This window comes from Rattus norvegicus, chromosome 4 (assembly GCF_036323735.1).
Source record: "Rattus norvegicus strain BN/NHsdMcwi chromosome 4, GRCr8, whole genome shotgun sequence".
In the NCBI taxonomy this organism is placed as follows: Eukaryota; Metazoa; Chordata; class Mammalia; order Rodentia; family Muridae; genus Rattus; species Rattus norvegicus.
Genome location: NC_086022.1, coordinates 80,430,335 through 80,453,381, shown reverse-complemented (window position 1 = coordinate 80,453,381; position 23,047 = coordinate 80,430,335).

Below are 23,047 nucleotides of genomic sequence, written 5' to 3'. Positions count from 1 at the left end.
TTCTCTCTCTCTCTCCCTCCCTCCCTCCATCTCTCTTTGTATATACACATAAACATTTGGTTTTAAAGAAACATTTATTTATTTATTTACTGTGGAAACACGCATGTGCATTCATGTGGAGGTCATGGGATAACTTGTGAGAACTGGTTCTCTCTTTTTACCACTTTGGACCTGGAGATCACACTTAGATTATCAGGCTAGGTAGCTAGCATCTTTGCCCAGGAGTGATTTTGCCAGCCCTAGCATCTGGATTTTTAAAGCATATGCATGCAGTGTGATTAGAACTTATATTTGTGTGCTTGGTTTTTAGATTCCTCCCTTTCTAGTGGAGTCATTGCTGTTTGTAGATACTTTTCTTCTGTTCTCTTACTGAACGGCACATTGCTTAAGGACAGGATTTTAGTTTCATTTCTTCCTGCTTCTCATAGCAGGTGAATATACTGAAGGAATCCCATAGATGCAAACACTCAATGGAAAAACAAACAGATCTTCCACGGCTGCAATAGCTGTTTGGTTGTCCCTGACACAGCAGAAGGAATAGCCAGGGTCTGTGAAGCTCAGAAAGAGCTGGGATATGATTCAGAAGGATGGTTCCCTCTGAAGGGGGAAATTACGCAGGGACACCATCAGGGAGTCCCTAGCACATCATGGATTTGCTATGCTAGGCAAAAGAGGACCGTGGAATGCTCCTGAGTAACATAGGGGGTTATCTCTCTTCTGAATCTCCTCTGAATAACAGAGGAGATTGCTAAATTGTGACATGCCAAGGGTTGGGGGTCTGGAGGTCAGAGGATGGGCTGAGGCATAGCACTTATGGCAACACTGATGAGAGGGGTGGACATGTAATATAGACCAAGAACGTTTGTTAACTTCCTTCCACCGGGCTTGTGTAGAGGCAAAAAGGTAAAAAATTGTGAATTTTTTGGAGAGAAAAAAGGTCATGAAGACTAAGGAAAGAAGGAAAAAGAAGAGAAAAAGGATGATGGCAAGGAAGGAGGAGGAAGAAGAAGAGGAGAAAGAAAGAGGACAAGGAAGAGGAGGAAGAGGAGGAAGAGGAGGAAGAGGAGGAAGAGGAAGAGGAGGAAGACTAGGAAGAAGAAGAGGAGGAAGACTAGGAAGAGGAAGAGGAAGAGGAGGAAGATGAGGAGGAGGAGAAGAAAGAAAGAAAAAAGAAAGAAGGAAAGAAAGGAAGAAAGGAAGAAAGACAGACAGACAGACAGCAGTTGAAATGGGAAGCCATCTTGGAAGAAAACACAAAAATGATGCTCAGAGACAATGAGCCGGAGAAAAGTTATGGCTTACAGGAGGACCAATACTGGAGAACATTGAGAATCAAGGTTGCAGACCTTGGTTGGGGACCGCATAGGTGTGAATTTCTAAGCTAACAACGGATATAATTCACCAAGGAGGGAGTGAAACTACGTTGGGAGGAAGACTGAGGAGAACGGAAAGCAGGCCTGCCAAGAGGGTTGGCCAAGAACAGTGAGAGGACTGGGAAACATCTCAGGAAGCAACAGTGTCACAGAAAATACAATTTCAAAGAATGGGTGGACTGTTATGTGAGATTCTGCAGAGGGATGGAGGAGAACAAGCACTTCAGAAAGAGGTCAGTTTCAACTGCTTTGAGAATCTCTTCGTGTAGCCATGTTAGTGATGGGGTGGAGTGGAAGGCTTAAAGCATGTCAGTTATCCATGGATAAACACAGGGATGGATAGACTGAGTATGGGAGGCAGTTAGAACAGGGAACTAGAAAGTTTCAGGAGATCCCAAGATACACTGTGAGCTCTCACACACGAGCAGAGTGGAGAGTATCTAAAGGTATAGAGGAAAGGACCAAGTGAATGAGAATTAGAACTGGTGGGCACAGAGGGGATAGTTGCGGAATAGGAAGGAGCAGTCTAGACGATGGTTCACTTCCTCTGGCGACATAGAGGAGTTAGGAGGGATGCTGAAATGCACCATGGGGAAGATGTGAACACACATGGAGGTCTCAACATGGAGGACTGTAGGTCTTTCTGTGGTGCTGGAGGCCATGATCTCTCAATTCATGTCAGAAAGACAATAGATAGGGTGTAGGCATGAGGAAGCATCTGGAAAACAGTTGGTCTGATAAAAAGTCAATCACATATGCATTAGGATTATAGAACCCCCAACCAGGACCGAGTGCAACCTGGACGACAGACTGCATCACAGGCTAAGGACTGTGATTTTGCACAGTGCAGTGAGAAGAATGCAGGCTCACCAAGAGGTCAACTGGTACCAAAGACTCCCTGGTAGCACAGACCTGGTCAGGTGTTTTAATTCCGTGGGTCACACTTTCATCCTTCATGATGTACAGATCAGGCATCATTTCTTAAGGTGATTATGGGGCGTAAATTAGAAGCTTATCTGATTCTGAGGATTATAATGGATAAGTATTAGTGATTTGTCCTACTCATAGTGGCAAGGAATGCATGCAATAGGTAAGTCTCAGATGGATGACCTTTGGACAGACATGGCAGGACAAGGATCAGGGTTCAAAGACAAGGAAATGTCAGGTAGTAGTTGTTTTTAGTCTAGAGTTCAGAGGGTAAAAATAAATCAGCTGTGGACCTTGGGAATTTTAAAGTTAGGAGAGACAAAGGGAAAGTGGGTAGGATGTATGGGCTAGAGAAACTGTATTTCACAGGGTGACATAGCCTAAAGATAAGATTTAAGGACCTATATTTTACCCTGATAGCCTAGAAATTCGATTTCATTAAAGATCTCAGAGCCCACCAGATCCTGAGGAGGTGGTCACTGGTTATGTCAAGAGTTAGAGGACATTGGTTATTGTTACCATTAACAATCCAATTCAGAATTGTTTGAAAAGGCAATTTGTAGCGAAAAGGTTCTGGCTGACAGAAAGAATTATTTAGTCTGCCAGGTATCCTTTCTAGTCCTCTTCAGCACGTAGCTGCCCTATAGATGGAGAGCGTGGGCAGGCTTCAAGAGTACATTCTCATAGTTAAACCAACCATGCACCCTTCTCTGCTACCCTTCATAGGGTGGTTCAGGGCTAGCCAGACTCCTATCAGTCTTATTGATTGCCCTAGTGGAAAGATTCGGCATTGCCTTTCAGAGACAGAACCAGTGAAATCCAGTCTCTCTGCTAGATCTGAAAGAGAAAGTGGGTAGCTCTGATAGTAGTGTTAAACAGCCTGTTTGCTTCTTTATTATGTTCTTTCCCTTACCACCTTTCTCCACACACAGCTCTATATAGGATAGGAAGAAGTTTAGAGGGGGAAGGAGGTGCTATGTCATTGGACTACTGCCTATTGATTAGGGGTGTCAAGTTCCTTGGGGCAAGTCTGATCTTGTCATCAGAGTATCTCCAATCAGCAACCACCACCACCAGCAGCAGCAGGAGGAGGAGGAGGAGGAAGAGGAGGAAAAGGAAGAAGAGGAGGAAGAGGAGCAGCAGCAGCAGCTGCAGCAACGACAACAACAGTAACAACAGCAGCTACCACCTCTCTCAGGGCTCTGGCACTTATACACCCTCTGAAGAGTCCCCAGAATTCCAAGCATAAGCTGTCTTCAGCTGGCAAAATCACACCCCTGCCAGAGCATGAGACAAATCATAGTTAACTGCTGTGGATGATCTGAAATAGGCCACAGCTGGGATTAAAACAAAACCTATTCGCATAACATTTCTGTGTTTATAAAGAAAACTGGATTCTCACCACAAGCCAGCAAATAGGAGGGCCTCAGTTTGGGATGAGGCACCGTGGACAGTGATACAGAAAAGGACAGAACTTCCCTCCTGGTGAGGTTACTGAACTCAGGCCAGGCTCAGCTGGCCCTGGAGTCTCTTCTTCCACTGGAGCTGGTACTCCCTGAGGCATATGTTTCGGGGATTAAGGCAGTAGACATTTTGTTGCTTGGTACTAAACCTATCTTGATCAGCTGGGACAGTTCAGACTGCTTTGATTCAAGCTCTTGTTCACGTCCTCTTGGATGGTTTTGGCTCTACTCCTCCAGTGTGTCTCTTGCTCTCAGAGTAACTTATCTGATGATAGCTATACTAGTCAGAGTTCTGCATGGGGAGAGAACAGATTGGGATGGGGCATTGAGATTGAAAGTTTCCATCTACACAATCTTAGGAGATTCCTGGAGGTGCAGCTGTGGCAACCCTGCATGGAGGCAGCCTGCAGGAAACGTGGTGTCTTTTAGGCACCCTCCCTTTCTCTCCATATGCAGAGTAATTTGCATTACTCTAACTCTTCCAACTCAAAACGTATGTAGACATTTAAAAACCCCCCACGGCAACATCTCTACCTGAGCATGATATAGTCTAGTCAGACTAATGCACAGAATTAACCATCCATCTGGTAGCAAACTGGCTTCCTTTAGGCCCAGGAGCAACATGCTTCCTTCTTCATTGTCAGGAGTGGGAATCGCCTCAGCTTTCGTGTTCTAAGTGCTATTATTCTCGACTCAAATTAGGGAGGATAGAGCCTGGTGAGGTATGATGATAATTAACTTAAGGCAGGCAGGACCCAGCTGAAGCTGAAAGTGGGACCAGTCACCCAAATGCACACACGATTTACGGTCAGGGGAGAGGTAAGAGACCAGAAAAGTGTACTGATGGGAAGCAGAGGAGAAGGATGTGGATAAACAACCACAAGTGTCAGAGAGCAGTGTGACAATCACAATGACAACTATATAACTTACAGGAGAAACAGAAGTGCCAATTAGAGTTGAACTATTGTCAGGTAGAACAGGTATGCTCCTAGACAAAAAAAAATTAAGGGCTGGAGAAATAGATGGCTTAGTGGGAAAAGAGCTTGCCGTGCAAACCTGAGTGTCTGGGCACAGATCTCCACACAAAGTCACACAGGGCAGCATGCATCTGTGGTCCAGGAACTGGGAGGTGGAGAAAGAATTCCAGGGTTTCTCTGGTCAGAAAGCTTCTCTGAATGGACAAGGAAGGTCCAGTTTCAGTGAGAGACTCAGAAGGTAAGGGTTGGGGGAGGCAGATGTCTGTCTGTTGCTATGATAAGCACCATGACCAAAGAGTTTATTACATCTTACAGGACACAATCCCTGGATGGAGGAAGTCAGGCAGGAGCTAAAGGAAGGGGCTGAGTCACGGATCATGGAGGCTTGTTCACTGGCTATCTCAGCTTGCTTTGTAATGTAGCCTACTATCCACAGTGAACTGGGATTCCCTCATTAATCATTGATCAAAAAAAAAAATAATGTCCCTGGAGACATGCCACAGTTCAACCTGTGGGAGGCAATTTCTCAACTGAGTTTCCCTCTTCCCAGATATGTTGGTTGAGGTTGGTGACAAATTGACAAAAACTACCGAGCATGAGGAAGACATGTGATGTTGACCTTTGGGGTTGCACAATGTGTCTGTGGGTGTTTGCACCTGCACAGACTTACACACACACACACACACACACACACACACACACACACACACACGCGCGCGCGCGCGCGCACAGCAAAAAACAAAACTCACAAGAAGCTCCTTTATCATCAGAAAGTTGTTTGGTGAGCATGGAATCAAATTTAAACCAATTCACTGCAAACAAATGTTTACTCAAAGTCTACCAAGTACGCTCAAGTGCTGGCTTCAAATTATAGCGGACAAACTCGACTACAGTCTGTACCAAGATTGTTTGTCGGGAGTGAGGACTCACAGCTAAATGTTCTCTCTTGCTCTTCCCACTGTTTAGCTCCAGGCCGACATGCTCTTATAATGCGGTTTTGCTTCAGACTCACTGTAACAAGATTGAACCGATTTCGACGTCTGTGTTTTGCAATCACCTTTTAAAGCGGTGCTTTGCGAGATGCGATCTTACTCTGAAATACAGCTTCGGGTGGTCTTCATCTCAATATGCTGCCCAAGCTGGCCTTAAATTCTTGCTCTTCCTGCTTCTGTTTACCAGATGACAAGATCTTGAGGTCCCAGCATCCCTCGTACATTTCAAAACTTTAATATTTAAGTGCTGGGGTAACTTGTTGCTGCAAAGAAGTTCTTCTCTGACTATCACAGCCATCCAGCTCCCAACCCATCCCATGCACAACATGCAGAGGGGCTGTTCACCCCCTGCCCCCAAACTCTTATAAAACTATCAGGTAATTGTTACCTTAAAGAAGAATCCCACAAGAATCAAGCTTGGGTCTTGAGCCCCTGTCACAATCAAAGCAGTGAAACAGTTCCACCTCCCAAAGCTTCCGGTTGCTTTTCTCTCCCACACACTGTCGTATGGGGTGAACGTTCGCATGAAGTCTCCCCTCTGCACATGTTTCAAAGTGTTGCTTACAGCATAGTGAAGTGCGGTACAGAGGCTCCATGTCACAAAGCCACTTCTCAGCTTCTACCGCCCCTTCTCCCCGGCCCGGATCTTCCAACCTCCGCTTCTATATTTGAATTTCTTAACTATCTCATTTGGGAGCCCTATGTGGTATTTGGTTCATTATACTTAGCACAGTGGCCTCCAGGTTAATATATGGCATTAAATATAGTAGAATCTCCGTTTTGATTCATTTTTAAAGGCTTTTCTTGTTTTTGAGATAAAGGCTGTGTAGCTCAGGCTGGCTTAGAGCTTGCTCTGCAGAGCAGGCTGGCCTCAATCTCACTACCTTCTTGCCTCAACTCACCAAGTTTGGCCGGCTTTCCTGTTTTGTAAGAATCAGTATTATCCTGTTAGGTGTTTGTGTCACGTTTTAGTACTGTCCACCCATGCACAGGCGTTTGGGCTGCTTCTGCTTTGGAGATACTGTGACTAATGCTTCAGTGGACCTGAGCGTGTCAGCGTTTCTTGTTTCTTCACGGTATTGAGCCCAGTTCCTACAGATATACACCCTGAAGTGAGATTGCCGGAACACATGGTAGTTCTCTTGTCTTGTTCTGAAGACCCCGTCTCTGTCCCATAGCTGCTGTACCACCTCACTCTCTCACCAACAGCACACCGGTCCCCATTCCCTGCCTCTCACCGCCTCTTGTCAGTGGCCTTCACACTAGCCTCCCTGTCAAGCATGAGGGGCATCGCTGAACTTAGGCTTTGCATTATGGCCAGAGGGAGGCTTTATAAACAAGATTTGATTTCACTGCAGTTTCGCCTAAAGCTGTCTAGTGGCTCCTGAGATCCTTGTTACACTAGTCTCTCGAATATATGACTCACATGTGGCCAGGAAGCCCTTCCTCTCCTGTACCCCGTCCCACACCTGAGTTCTGGCCTCAGATGCAAGTTACTTTCTGGTCTCTTGGACTTAGTATTGCTACATAGTTCCTGAACTAGACCATGCCTTCCTCAGCTCTACCTCATCTGCTAGATTTCCAGTGTGTCTCTGCCTCCAGGAATCCTCTGCTCGAGGGTGCCCCAGGTCTGTCCCCCTTCCTCCCCGGCCTACACATCTTCCTGACACATCCTTTGTTCCTTTTAAACTATAGGTTTTCCGAGCTAGAACCATGCCTCTATTGCTTACCTCACGCACCTATTGCCCATCTTGACATCTCCAGAAAGATATTGAAGCTGGGTGTGGTGAGTCATACCTACGATCCCAGTACTCGGGAAGCTAAGGCAGGATGACCAAGCGTTTGAGGTCAGCCTGAATGACATAGAGAAGTTTGGTCTCAAAACAAACAAGCAGACACCCCTTAAAAACCAGTAAATACCTATGAGACCATAATAGAGAGTGTGAATGTAGGGACAATGACTCTCATTACTGCTAAACATATTAAGCACCTGGTTGGGGAGGGTGTTGTGCTTGGTTACCAGGTTTCAAAAGTATTGGATTCACTTGGTTTAGATGACTGAGTTAGCAAAGCGGGGTGTCAAGCACAGTAGGTCAGCAGTGTACAACACTGTATGTACTGTATGGTGTGCATCAGAATCTCTCAGTCACAGGACTGTGAGCACGTGGGGCTGTCTAGTGCCTTTTGGCAAGGGGCAGCCAGTGAACTGCATTGACACTCAAGAGCATCCCCGTCCTCTCCCTTCTAGATGTCATTAGCACCACTCCCCCTTCAGCTGTGACTAGATGTCTCCGGACATTCCCAGTGCACTCCCACGACCCCTTGTGCACTGGCAGCAGACTTGTCCCTGGTTGGGAAGCACTGATGTATACATGGATAGAGTCCGGAGTGAGAATGGAGATTCCGGAGTTAGGGCAGGGATTTGAGACTTATCCAGGGCACGGCTGGCCTGTACCTTGCTAAGAATTTAAAGCAAGCAAGTAAAGGCTAAAGAGATAGCTCAGTTAGCGAAGTGCTTGCTTTGCAAGCCTGAGGACTTGAGGTTGATATCCATATCCCCTGTACAGCAAGCCAGGTATGCTAGCATGTGCTTGTAATTCCGGCACTTGGAGGAGACAGGTGGACACAAGGGCCCTGCTGGACCATTGATCTAGCTGAATCTTCTAGCCTCAGGCCTCAGGGAGTCCCAGTAGGCTTCTGAGGGTCACAGAAACCAGGGAGGAAGAAGCTGTGCAGGTTCTTCTTGTTGCTAGTCCTTGGTTTCTGGGGGTGGGGGTTAGCTAGGATCTCAGGCCTCACGAAGGCTCCAAAGCCATCAGCACACACATGGCCTCCCAGAAGGCAGCACTGTAAATGTTTGCTGAATTGAATTGAATTGCCTTAATGAACTTCAAACAAGGTTTCAGGTGACTTTGAATTAAACAGAGCCTGTTCCCTCAACCTCTTGTGGCCCATCACCAATGGAAGAGAACACATTTCACATCTGCTCGAAAACAAAAGGCCTGCTGGCTCAGAGGCAAGTCCCGTTTTGTGCCTCAGGAACAAGTTAAAAACCCATCTCTCAACAGTCCTGTGATTCACGCCTGGCTGTGTTCGGCAGATGATTTGCTGTTGTGGTGTGTATTGCTGTCTGTGTTGTTTCAAGGTAGAACAAAGCATGTTGTCAGATGACTAACTACAAGAAGAAACCTAGAGTTAAAACAATAAATATCAAGTAAAACTCCAGCAACGGTGAGCCAAATTTTGGGATGGGTCTTAAAGGAAAGCCAATGCTTGAGTAAGATGGCCCTAAACCCTCTGCTCAGATTTTCTCACAGCATTTTCTGAATTAATTGGAGATCTGCGATGAGTCAGCAAGTTTCTATTATGGGCTTCATAAACATGTAATACACCCATGCAAACAATGAGGCTTTAAAAACTTTTCTTTCTTTTTATTATGAAAAGTAAACAGCCACTCTTGATTGACTGCTAACTGCCTTGTACAGGTTGGAGAATTTCCTGTCTCTGGAATTCCCCAAGGTCTTTCATCCATACGGCTATTATTTTCCAGCTGAAAAAGACATCATATACTTCTTTAAATGAGAGAGAAAGAGAGAGGGGGAGGGGAAGAGAGAGGGAGGAAGAGAGACCCTGACCTCAAGGCCTTAAGAGGCATTTGAAACAGTCATGATAGAACCACTGTATGTAATAGGTGATGTTTTCCCTTGGTTTTCTACCTTGATTCTGACTTTCTTGTGTAAAAGCAAATCTAGAGAATAAATGGTTATTTTTTAAAAAACCTTTGTCTTTAAGTAAAAGTTCTCTCTCTATCTTTAATTAAAATAATAATAAAAAAACAACAAAAACCATAAAACAGCTACAGAATTTTCCGTTTGAAAGTTACAATTGTGAGGTTGAAAGACTTTGAGAATCTAAGAGTGGGATTTTTTTTTCTTTTCTTTCTTTCTTTCTTTTTTTTTTTTGGTCTCCAGGAGCTGAGCCTGGCCTTGATCTCCTGATCTTCCTGTCTCTATCTGTCAAGTGCTGGAATTTCTGTGCTGACCCGTCGGACTTTAGCATAATTCCTGTAAGGAGTTGACCTCACACTAGGTGTGGTCATCAACCTGACCAGATCTAGAATCACTGAAGAGACTCTGCACCTTCGGGCATGTCCATGAAAAATTTTCTAGGTTAGGTTAATGAGGCAGGAAGACCCACCCTAATCGTGAGTGGTGCCATTCCATTGGCTGGACTCCTCTGAATCAAAAGGAGAGAGCAAGGAAAGCCCAAGTCCTCCCCTCTCTGCTTCCTGACTGTAGACGCAATGTGACCAGCTGCCTCAGGCTCCTGACGACATGCTTTCCCCACCATGATGGACTATACTCTTGAACTGTGAGCAGCTAAACACCCTCCCTCTTAGCTTGGTTCTGTCAGTGCTTTGTCACAACAGCAAGGACAGTAGCACACTAGGGATGCTGACTCCTGTGTTCTGTGACCATCCACGGACATTTGCTCTGTCCAGCCCTCAACAGTAACAGAAGAGATGCGGGATTTTAGGCACGTGCAGGACAAACAGTCAGGGCAGGTGATAAATATGCCGCTGTGAGGTGATTTGCCACTGAGATCCGTACATGATTAAGCTCTAATCTACTAGGAAAGGCTAGCAACTCCATGCTTTGGGTAAGATGTAAGGCCCGAGTCCTCTTCTGTGTCCTAAAGGTGGAAGCCTCTCATTAGAACATGCCAGGCAACCTTGATGTGTTTAGTAAAATGATGTCATTAAACGTCATGAAAGAACATACACAGACGCACTCGGTATTTGTTGAGCAAATGAACGAGTGAGTGAGTAGATTATTGTCTTGCGGTTTCCACTGCTGTAAAGAGACACCATGACCAAGACCACTCTTGTAAAGAACAACATTTATTTGGGACTGGCTTATACTTTCAGAGGTTCAGTCTATTATCATCATGGTGGGAAGCAAGGCGGCATCCAGGCAGACATGGTGCTGGAGGAGCTGGCATTCTACATCTTGTTCTGACTGCAATCTGGAGAGACTGTCTCCAAGGTGACTAGGAGGAGGGTCTCAAAGCCCACTGCTACAGTGACACACTTCATCCAACAAGGCCACGCCTACTCCAACAAAGCCACACCTACTCCAACAAGGCCACACCCACTCCAACAAGGCCATGCCTTTTAATAGTACCACTCCCTGGGCCAAGCATATTCAAACCACCATAATGAGTGAGTACTGAACTAGGCTCTGGCAAAATTCATCCAATTTGACTGTTTTTTTAACTGCAGTATCAAGACCCTGTGTTGAGATGAGTTATGAAATGCAGAACTAGGTCATAATTGTAAAAATATCAGGATTCAGAATTTTGTCTTTTCCTTTCCCTTTAAAGAAACACGGGACAGATTCCAGACAGGTCTATGTTGCTTCCCCCACTTTGCGTTCTGCTGTGATTTATTGTGATTTATTTTGATGGTTACTGATGTGCTGTAATAGTTGTGATTGCAGATGACTGTGCAACTTATGATGATAGCTGTTTCCGTTTATTTTTTAATTTTACCCATGAATAAATTTTTAACAAGCTAGAAGGCAAGGGCAGATGAAGGGTGTATGTAAAACACGTCAATGTGGTATTTCAAGAGAGCAAGAATGAAGCTATACACATGTTTGTCAGTAAGAACACCGGAGACAGGACGCCCCAGCCAGTGCACAGTGGCCATGCCAGTAGAATTTATAACATATGTATGCATTTTAAAGGCGTTATGATTTTATTTTTAAAAGTAGAACACAATGGCTCTTTGTGTTTTATTGCTATTAGCTGACTTTATTAATATTAACTTTGAGTAGAAGTCTAGAAAAAATTGAGTATTAAAATGTTCAATTAAATACTCACATTAGTCATATGCACCGTGAGAAGGATTTAAACAATGGATTTTATTGCACTTACAAAGGGACTTTAATTGATTACATGCTGCAAAAATAATTTTGTGACACTACTTGCTTTATTTTTCCGTTAAATCAGAAGGAAGTGTCAGAATCGAGGACCTGTGCTTTTATAAACATGCTTTTACAGATCGCCACATCACATTATTTGTCAAAGTAGAACACCACCACCACCAACAACAACAACAATAAAGCCATGATTAAAGGTCCCTGAGAGGAAGGGAATTCCAGCCGTTAACAGCCAAGATTTAGGTTTTATTGACAGACTGAATGGATTTAAATTCTGCCTTTGTCCCTTGCTGACTCCTTGACCTCAGGGACACGTCCATCTCTCTGTCCCTTAGTTTCTGATTCTTTTAAATGTGACCATATATAAATTAACACAGTGTGCCCAGAACAGATGCACACAGCTGGTAGCAGGCAGCCAGTAAATAAATGCCAATCATTGCTCAGACCTCTGTCTGTCTGATAGTCATCCACTCATCTTCATTATAATCTCTTTGTTGTCCTCATCCTCCTTCCTCTGAAGCCTTTACTAAAACATGAAGTAAAAAAAAAAGTTTGTATTTCAAGGGTTGGCAGTGAGATGGCTCAGCAGTGGGTAAACGCTTTGTGCCGAATCCCTGCTGGGAGAAGAGAATGCCATCGGTTGTCCTCTGTCTGCTCACCCATGTGCCCCAAGACCCCAAATCAATAAATACATATAAAAATTAATAATTATAATAACATTTCTAACGTAGATACTATTGTGCAGAACTCTTGCTGTTGTGTGGGACACCCGTGTCTGTAGTTTTACAAGCGTCTTCTCTCTTGCTAACACAGCATGGTTTGGAGGTTGTGAAGAACGACTGGAATACCTCACTCCATGAGTCTTTTCTGCTTTAGTCTGAATCAGGGCTTCAGAATTTAAAAAAGGAACAAGCAACATTCAGAGTCAACACTTTCCCCTTAAAGCCTCTCCCAATGTCTCCCTTTCATCCCTGCAGGAGCATCAAATTCCTGACAAATTAAGAAGAAAAAAAAAGAATTATGTTCATGGCTCTTTATTATCTAGCCAAATCGGTTTTAATTTTCAGTTGGCGAGAGCAGTGATCGCGGGAGCCTTCAAAATTTGTTGAGCTTGAACCAGATCCAGAAGGTGGGGGGGACCTTCATTTTCATCATGAAGTTTTAGCACAAGCGAGATCACTCTGAGAGCACAAACAAGTCATTTGTCTTGGCACTCACACAGTGTTCGGTGTTGGGGGAAAACTACCACTGGAGAAAACCACTAAAGCCGAATGGAGCGGAGTGCAGCTCACACAAATAAGCCTACTGCCCACAGGTGTCAGTCCCGCTGAGGTGTTCCCTGCCAGGCTGAGAAGCTGGCCCTCAGAGCAACAAGACCAGGGTGCAGAAACATCTCGCTCGCTCGTCCTAAGCGGCCACGTTCTGCTTGAGCCCGTTTCGATGGCCATTTGCAGACTAAAACATCTTACCCAGAAGGAGATTTCTATGCAGCTTGCTTCTTTAGTTACCAGGGTTGCATGGGATAACTACCAAAAAAAAAATAAATAAAAAATTAAAAAATCGATCTTCCCTAAGTTGAGCCTTGTAAAACCTAAAGGTGTGAAGGATGCTGCCAACACCTCCTTCCTGGGGCTGGTGTCAGAGCTGGGCTCTAAGCAGTCACTCCTCAGCTCCACATCGGCATTCTGTGTTATCACTCCCGGTGGCATCCTGAGAAGACGTGTTCTGCACACCGGATGCCGCTGGCTTGCATAGGTAGGCACCTCCGTGGTGCGGGCTGCTCAGTGACTACTCAGGAGTGGGGCTGCTCCTTCCAAGAAGGGCGCCTGTAACTGTTGGCTGGAACTGGGCAGAAATGCAAAGAGAGACTTCATTTTGAAGTGTATCTGATGGTCCTTTGTCAGTGCTGTCACCAGAGGGTCCATTTTCGAGCTCATTCTTTGAAAGGTACAGCAGCATCACAGCTTCAGCCTTAGTACCAGTCCTACCCCTTGAGACTGAAGAAAAACGGTCTGGAACTTGTCACACGATTTCCCCAGCTCACAGCCCGGGTGGGCTGTGAACAGAATTGCTTCCTCTTCCCTGGCTAATTTACAAACATCTTGTGATTCTCTGCCTGTGGTCTTGTTTTTATTGGAACTTTCAGAAACCTACATTGTTAGCATCCAAGGCTACAGGCTCCTGTATAGTAAGAATGTCTTCATTTTTCCCTCTGACTATGAAACTTTGTGAATCTATTTCCAAAGCAGAATAAGACCCGAAGCTGTTTCAGAACATAGTTATTTAATTTTCGAGCTTTGAAATAGAAAAGCAGGCAGGAACTTGACCCCAGAATGTCCCTGGGTAGAGAGAAGCTCTCAGCTGGGAAGCCGGGCTGCCTGCTGGGTAGAAAAGCAAAGAAGGCTCCCCAGGCTTTAAAATGCTGCTCTCTTTCAGCACAATATTTAGTTTATCTGCCAACATATCTTGGCAACTATTAAGAAGGTAGTTTCAATCAGTATATCCCAAAATCATTAAAATTTTCTCCTCTGGAAAAATGCATGCTTTAGGGGCTTGGCATCACGGCTAAGACCTGCCGCCCATTGCCAAATTGCAAAGAAATTGTGTACTTTCGGCTTGGCCGGCAGGTAACTTTGCTAGACATTTTGCATGTGCTGGGTCTACAGTAAGTTCCACAGAGGACTTCACAGGAAATAACTGTGGCACAGTTTCCAAGGAAGAAACACTGGCTCTGGTTCTGTATGCACATCCCCCTAATGTCATACAGAGAGTTACAGGTATAAGTCGATTTGCCACGAGATGGAACAACTCCTCAAGATGTTATGACTGAGGGCAGAAGAAGCCAAAATCTTGCTTGCCCATCAATGTCCTTTTGAATGATGCACCAGGCTAGACCAACCTCACACCCATTTCCCAAGTCTAAGCAATGTCTTCTGAGCTGCCCAGTCAGTGCATTCAGTGGACATGAGAACCTCAGGTTTGAGCTTTTTTCTTTCTTTCTTTCTTTCTTTTTTTTTTTTAAAGACAGCATGTTTTAAAGAGCAGATGGTTTCACTGAAAGTTGTTTTGAATCTTGGCTGGACTGGAGAAGCAGCCTCAGGACTCAGATATCAGACATCTAATCTTTTAACAGAAAAACAACCTTCAAAAGGTGAGCTGTTTGTGTCACTTAAAGCTTGTAGGCGACCCAGAGGTTGAGGGACAAATATATGCTAGCCAGCGTGTTTGTAGGGCAAGTGGACCATGTCACTAGATAGAAGAACTTGTAAGGTTGAGCTAGCCCAAACCCTAGGGAATCTTGGAATCTAGAACTGTAGGCATGGGGCCAGCTCTCTACCAAGTTCCACTTGATCTGGAACACGTAACCATGATATGCTACTGTCATGAAAGGATCATGACATGTAGCACAAAAAGCTGGAGTTCTCCATGCTAATGAGGTGTCTAGATAGGCCTTCCTGCAAAGGTATTTAATCCCTGGCTCATATTAGCCATCAAATAAAGCAGTGTGGATGCGCAAGGACTATCTCAGTCATCAAGGATCACTGTGGGAGGTGGGGAGGTTGGGGGTGATGGGGGTAGGCCTTTGAAATCTTCCAGGAGAAGGCCTTCTCCCTTCCAGCCCATTTGTATTTTCTGCACTCAATCGGAACCAAACTGAATTCCACCCTTTATCCTGGGCTCAACCATCCCCTTTCTGTCTGGCTCATAGGGAAAGCTTGGACCCACAGGCTCTCATTCCCAGCTCCCTGAGGTCCCCAGTGGGTCTGGGTACACAGGAGGTCAGGAACCATACTATCCCTCCCAGATCCCATGGTTTCTCTCCTGGGAAAACATGGGTTGGGAGCCCTATCTCGGACTGTGTTCTGCCTCTCCTGAGTGGCTTGCCAGTAGGGCACCCCAGCGGCAAGGCAGCCATGCAGCCCGACAGGTGTTGTTATCTTTCTCCTTTTCCTTCTTTTTCTTTTCCCTCTGTGTCTCTCTGAGGCCTTGAACAACACAGAGGCGTACACAAATAGGCAGGAGGCTGAGAGAGAGCCACTTACCTTTGTTCTCTTGCCTCAGGTGCTGTCTAAAAGAACTTTCTAGAGTCAGCCTTCTGATGTCAAGGTGGGCTCCAAACAAGGTCAGCTGTCTTGGGTCATAGAAGTCACCCACTGGAAAGGAACACATGCTCTCCTTCTAACAACATTGCCCTGAGCTGCAACCCCAGGGGACTTCTAGACTCTTGAGAGGAAGGACTGTGTTGAGAACAAAGTCCACCAGAAAGAGGCTACAAACCAGTGAAGCCCCAGACTCGGAGTCCTTTGTTGTGATTCTGGCTCTGACAATAACTTCTAGGCCGATGTATTCTCTCACCTCTCCTACAGAAAGGCAAACGCTAAGTGGAAGCAGAAGGTCCGTCAAGTAGTGTGGGAGTACGGCTGTGGGGTGCTGCAGTGTGTGGTGGGCTCTGCACCGAAACCATCCTGTGTCCATCCAGGCTTAATGTGAAGGTAGGAGACTCAAGGCAATACTTGAGAAGACCGTCTACGTGGGAAGCAAACACTGTTCATCGAGGAGGGGGGCTGCCAGATGCACATAGGCCATCCAAGTGAGTCGGAATTTCACAGGACAGTTTTTAAGGTGCCCCAAATATTTCACGGGATATACTTATTCCAGGGAAGTCCTGTTTGTTTATCTGGAATTCAAATCTTACTGGCACCCTTATATTTTCATTTGCTACATCTGTCGAGCTTGCTGTGGAACAGTGGTTTTTCAGAGGAGAAGGGGGATCTTAGTACTTGGGGGGCTGAGGTGAGGCACTGGAACCAGAGAACTGTTCCGATCGAGGAGTCCTAAGAATAATTAGGCCAGTTTAGGTCTTTCTCACCCTGACCCCGCCATGTACCTTCTAACAGTGCTCACGAGACAGCTGAAGCGGTTTTTCCTTCTCAGGGGAATGGATTATTATTTCAGTCCTCATCCTAAAACTATTCCGTGTGCAGCCACTGTGCACTGAATGGAATCCAGATTCTGCAGAGCAGGAAGGGGTGGGCAGAGCCTCTGCCTCTGTGGGACACCCACTCAGGGAGTAAAAAGCATCTGACACGAGAGCTGTCACTCTGTCTCCTGGATTCAAAAGCACAATCTGCCTCCCTTGCCCCTGCAAGTCTCCTTGTAGTTTGGTACCCGGGAAGCACAACTTAGTTTCTAACCGGTACAAGAGAAATAGGAAAGTAGAACATGACAGGAGCCTGTGATAGAGACACAGGACCCTTCTGTCACCAGCTGTAACTCAGGGCAAGATCTGTCAGAAATAGGAAAAGGCACGATGTAGAGGAGGTGGTCCTCGTGGAAGAGCCATTATGTGAATTTGGTGTTCAGCGGGGCACTTTCTTCATGGGTCCAAGATGGGTTTGAGGCACGCAGAGACAGTCTTCCAGCACTCTGGACTTAAATCATATAATCACGTTCTCCCATAAATGGAAGCAGTGTTCTCAGATGTCTGTATGTCCTACAAAGGGTATCCTACAGTGCCCTTTGCTGAGTGTCACTTGGCTTTACTTGAATTCTTCTCAAATCTTCCAAAGAACTCTGCTCTGTTGTCCTAAAGGGAGCAGCTGGCAGCCACAGTTTTAGAAGCTAAGCCTATGCCCACTACATGTCTCTCCTGCTCCTCGCATTGGTTCTGGGCCTGCTGCTTGCCCTAATTAGTACTTCAACCAAACACGGTATGAAGATACTGAGTAGAGGCTTGTTAGTTAATCTCTGAATGGAAGTCCACAGGATCAAAAGTGAATAAATACCATTGTGATATAGTGCGTCCAAAGGTCACCAGCAGGGAGGATACAACGATACACCTAAAAGGCTGCGTTTGGACTGTAGAAGAGCGGGGCTCAGGAGGCATTGCTGTGGAAGCAGCTCAGGAGTTTAAATTGATCCTTAACTTTCTATGAGGGCACAGGGTGGGTGACGTGATTGCTGAAGCTGCTACTAACCATGGCCGTGCAGCTAGCCCAGTGCCTCAATTTCACAAGTAGTTGGTGCAGACGGCCTAGCTCGGTTGGATTACATTGACATACTATGTTCAACTCAAATGCTCTATGTTTTTTTGTTAGGTAGGCCGGGCTGGCCTTAGACTCATGATCTCCTGCCTCTGCCTTCCAAGTGCTGGGAATATCACTCCTCCTGGATGCCTGCCTCTTTCTAAAAGACCCACCCCTGGTAAGGGGGATGTGTTAGTTGTATTTCTCTCTACTGGGACAGAAAAGCAGCTCGAGGGAGCCACGGTTTATTTAAGCTGAGAAACCATGGTGGTGGCAGGGATAAATTCAGGGTGGGTGTGAGCTAAGCTGGACTTGCATGGTGGGTGATGGCTTGGATTTCCCCTCCTACACATAGCTTGTATGGACAACAGATAGGACCTTACAGTGCATCTAGTTTAGAGGGAGAAAAGTCACTGAATGAGGGGGACTTCAAACGCAGAGCTTAATCATCTACATCTCCTTCCCTATCTCTCCTTTTTAGTTTAACAAGGACTGTGCAAAGTGCCTAGCTTTCAGAGTGATGGTGGAGACTGAGCCACATCACAGTCTGACAGGGCCAGCCTGAGGCCTGTTCTTCTCAAGGCCTGCATATATGCACTTAAGTCTGTAAGCAGCGCCCCACACTCCCATGCAAGCGTCCTTTCACTAAACTATGTTTTCTTACATCAGAGTCTGTTTGGAATAATGAAAACTTAAGAGCCTTGAAATCATAAGAACTAGTGACTCCTCGGAGATGGGCATGGATGGTTGTTTTCAAAATGGCTGAAGAAAAGACAGATGTGAAAGGTTAGTAGTGTGTTTTATAATGAAACCTAGGGCTTGAGACTCTAAGGAAATAAAATAAATAAAAAGTCTCCAAAAGGGTGAAAGTTCTGAGGAGATAAAACTACACACCCGCCCATGCCCAAACTTAAATAAGAAGGAGAGGAAACCCACTGTAGAAACCACGGTGCGTATCCATAGCAAGGAAGTCCTTATTTTTAAAAGATGTGGGAGGAAAAAAAATGGAACAAGGGGTTTAGAATAACACTGGCGCTGTTTTTTGAATAGGATTTCAAAGCTTAGCTCAGGGTCAGGGTGAGACTTCAGCAGCCTGCGGATATTTGTAGTTATTGATGGAAAGTAAGGAGAGAAAGAATATTAGAGGGAGATAATTAGCATTAAATGCTTCATTTCAGGTTCTGTACTAGGCGCTTTGCATAGTTCTTGTTAAACTGAAAAGGAGAGATAGAGAAGGATTAAGCTCTGCGTTTGAAGTCCCCCTCACTCAGTGACTTTTCTCCCTCTAAAGTAGACGCACTGTAAGGTCCTATCTGTTGTCCATACAAGCTATGTGTAGGAGGGGAAATCCAAGCCACCACCCACCATGCAAGTCCAGCTTAGCTCACACCCACCCTGAATTTATCCCTGCCACCACCATGGTTTCCCAGCTTAAATAAACCGTGGCTCCCTCCAGCTGCTTTTCTGTCCCAGTAGAGAGAAACACAGCTAACACATCCCCCTTACCAGGGGTGGGTCTTTTAGAAAGAGGCAGGCATCCAGGAGGAGTGATACTCCCAGCACCTGGAGTCACACTCTTGATTGGCTATGTGATCAAGAGGAGTGAAGACCTGTGATTGGTGGCCCTAGTAGAACTAATTGGGTACGGTCAGGCCAGGTCTCTAAGAAAGGAAGTGCCAAGAAGAAAAACCCACACACATCCATCACATCTTTTCTGGCAACTTCTGAGGTTACTGCGGAGGTCTCCCTCATTTCCATGTTGTCAATCTGTTCAGACTGAAGCCTCAGAAAACGCAAGTCTTTCAAGACAGCCTGCTATCTTTTTAAAAACACCTCCGCCTGCTTAAATATTCCTTGAGGAAAGGAATAGAGAAAAAAGACTGTAGTAAAACAGCGTTGCCACAGGGCGGGGCTGGGAAACCTTGTGGGTTGGATGCAGGGTCTGTTATTTGGAGAGTCTCTATGCAGACAGGAAGGGCTGTCCAATGCTCAACTGGAAAGACGATGGAGCTCGGACTCTCAAAACGAAACAAGAGCTCAGCATACATCTGGAAGGCTGCTAAGACTAGTCAATCACTTAAGTGGACTGCCAAGAGCAAATATGAAATACTTTCTGCACGGCAGACACTATATCAAGTCTAAGACCAGCATCACCAAGTTAGGTAAGTCCAGGGGCAGCTTTGAGGAAGCAGACCATCTATCAGGTATAATGAACAAATATGTAATTTCAACAGGGATCTCAAGTAAAGTCCCCTGAGGCCCCTCCCGTTTCAGATGTCACATGTATTAACAGATTGTCTTCAGAGTCCTGGCTATGCTCTGCCCTTGTCATTGGACTTTGTCCCTGTCTTATACAACCTTCCCACCCGCCCCCAGTCCAGGGACTCTGCCTAGCACTGCAGTCCAGTGCTTTGACTGGTCTGCACCAGGATTTTCTTTTGTTTTCAGACAGATTCTCACTGTGTAGTCCAGGCTGACCTCAGACTCATAATCCACCTGACTCAGCTTTGGAGTGTTGAGGTTATGGGTATGTGACCACCGTGCTCCACTAGGCCTTTGTGGTTCTGTAGTCTCTTACAGTTCTGACGCTGGCAGCAGAGTATCTTACAGAGATTTTTGGCTACCGAGGAACAACTTGTGGTAATAAAGTTATTCCATTAAAATATATTAGGACCGTGCAGACAATCCTACAGATCTTTTTAGAAAGGACCTATAGTTTTTGATACTTCTCAGTATTCCTTAGTCAACCAACACCTCCATTTCACTCAATTAACTACTGTGGTACAAAGCTATGTGCATTAAAAAAAACAAAAAACAAAAAACTCCTTCTAGTCAAAGTACTAAAAATGACCATTTCGGTTGCACTATTTAACTTCATTAGGGTCCTGGAACATATGACCTGAATTAGAAGTAATTCCGAGTCCATTTTCCATTTGCTCTGCTACCAAATCTCTCTCAATGCATAGCTGTTCATCAGTTTTAAACACTTATTCTGAACACTGAGCACTCCTCATATTTGCAGAGAGCACTGACACGCTTTTTAGCTCCAATGCTTAACCTGCATTATTTTTCCTTTTAATTACATTCTATAAAATTTCCTCTTCATGAGTCTTAAAAGGTGTATTTTATAATACTTTGCCGTTTCCAATTACATAAAGCACCCTTTCCTTGGCCATAATATGCTATCTGTTTAGCAGAACACTTGATGTTTTGAAAGGGTATTTAAGCATTTGTGCATAAAAGCTTATTTAACAGCCTTGCGGGAAGATTTTCCATCTTAAAGCTCGTGTACTACCTCCAGATTAAGATGTTAAAGTTAAGTTGAAATGCAATCTTCAACTTCCTGTCTCCCCAAATCTACTATTTCTTAGGAGTCTTGATGAGGATTCTTGGCAGTGAGGTGGGAGAAGAATCAGCTGTCACATTGGCTGGGCCCCTGCGAGTCCATGTCAACCTCTGCCAGTCTCTGGGAGAAGGAGTTAGGGCGGCCCTCTGTTCGGTCATCACCATAGCGATAAGACTGAGGCAGTACAGATGTGTGGCTTGGGTACTCAGCAGAGCACTAGAATACAGAATCCAGGCCACTCTGGAGGCCACCGTCCCTCTGTGACTCAGATGCTCTTCTTCCAGTGTCTGCACTCCCCGGTGCCAACTCTATCTCGGTTTATTGCTCTTTCGTGATCCCAAGTCTCCTCACTTACATAACATCTCCCTTTTTATCATGTCCGTTCTCCCAATCTCTTTGCTGAGCTGGACTTATTCTTTTAAGAGTTTTAATTTTTAATTAGGAAAATAAACACTATGTAAATTCACCATCCCATTTAAAAATACATAGCTTAGTAAGGTTAAGGGCTTCTGCTGTGTTATATAACCAACCCTCAAGAGCTTTGATTTCTTTCATGTTTTTTTTATCTTACAAAACTGAATCCTCCTCCCCCAAACACACACACACACACACACACACACACACACACACACACACACACTCACACACACACGCACGTGCACACACACACACACACACACACACACTCACACACACACACACACACACACACTTCCTTTCTGCTCCCAGCAGTCACCATTCTCTCTCCTGTTTGTCAGGTTTAGCATTCTGAGTTGTCATATAAATGGAGTCAGTGCTTGGTGCCCGCTGTTGAGTTACCTCACTAGCCTAGCACCCTCAGGGGTCACGTGTATGCCATGATAGCATGTGTCAGAGTCTGTTGTCAGGGCCAGAAGAACCTACCCCATACACATTCTGTTTTGTCCACCCCTTCGCCGGGTGACGAGCGTGTGTCGCCTCCATCTTTAGCTTCCTGTGAAAGACATCGCCACGAACATGGGTGTAACCAGACTCATTCTTCCTGATGACACACACCTACCTATTTTTAAGACAGCTTTTGTCATGGAAAAATTTCCCAACATGAAGAAGAAGAAAGAACATCTAATGAACTCCAGAACACCCGTCAGTCAGCTTCACCGGCTTTCATCGTGTCGCCTGTAGTCACAGCTCACCTCTGTCTCCACTGATAATTCTGGTCTGGATTATTCTGAAGCACATCACACAGTTTTCCCCACTGATGTCTTAAAATGTAAGATTAAAAATAAGATTTTTTTGAAAGGTAAAGTATGAAAGTACTTTCACATTAAACAATATAAATTACCCATTGTCATCAGTATCCCCTTGGTAGTCACAGTATCCTAAGTAGCTTAAATTTTAATTTAGATTTATCTTAGTAGATACCTTAAATTTAAATATATATAAATCACTCAAATATATATACAATAAATCAAGTTGAATTTATGTATCTCTAAAACTACTTATCATTTAAGATTGGAACCATTCAAACTCCTTGTAGCTTTATATGGTACATACTGTTATCCATAGCTACATTACCAAGATGAGGACCCAGCACCAACATTAAGAACATCTCCATCGAATGTGTGAGGCCCTGAGTTCCATCCCCGAACCAGAGAAACAAAACCCAGACCAACCCATACATTCTTAGAGTTGCCCTACTGTGTAAACAGCACAGGATGGCTTCTTCCTCCCACCAATAGTAACTCTACCTACGGAGGGAGACCTTTCCCACCCCTCACCGTTCCACTCTCCCAGCCTCCTATGGTCACCATCCTGCTTTCAGTTTCCAGGAGATCAGTCCCTTTATAGTCTACATATGAGTACCATTGTTTGACACTCAATCTTTTCTTAATTCATTTGAATTAAATGCAAACACTTTTTTCTTTTGTAGCCTGTAGTCATATCTCACTCAACTCCAACCTCTACTGATAACTTCAATCTGGATTATTCTGAATCAAATCCATGCAATTTTTATCTGCTAAA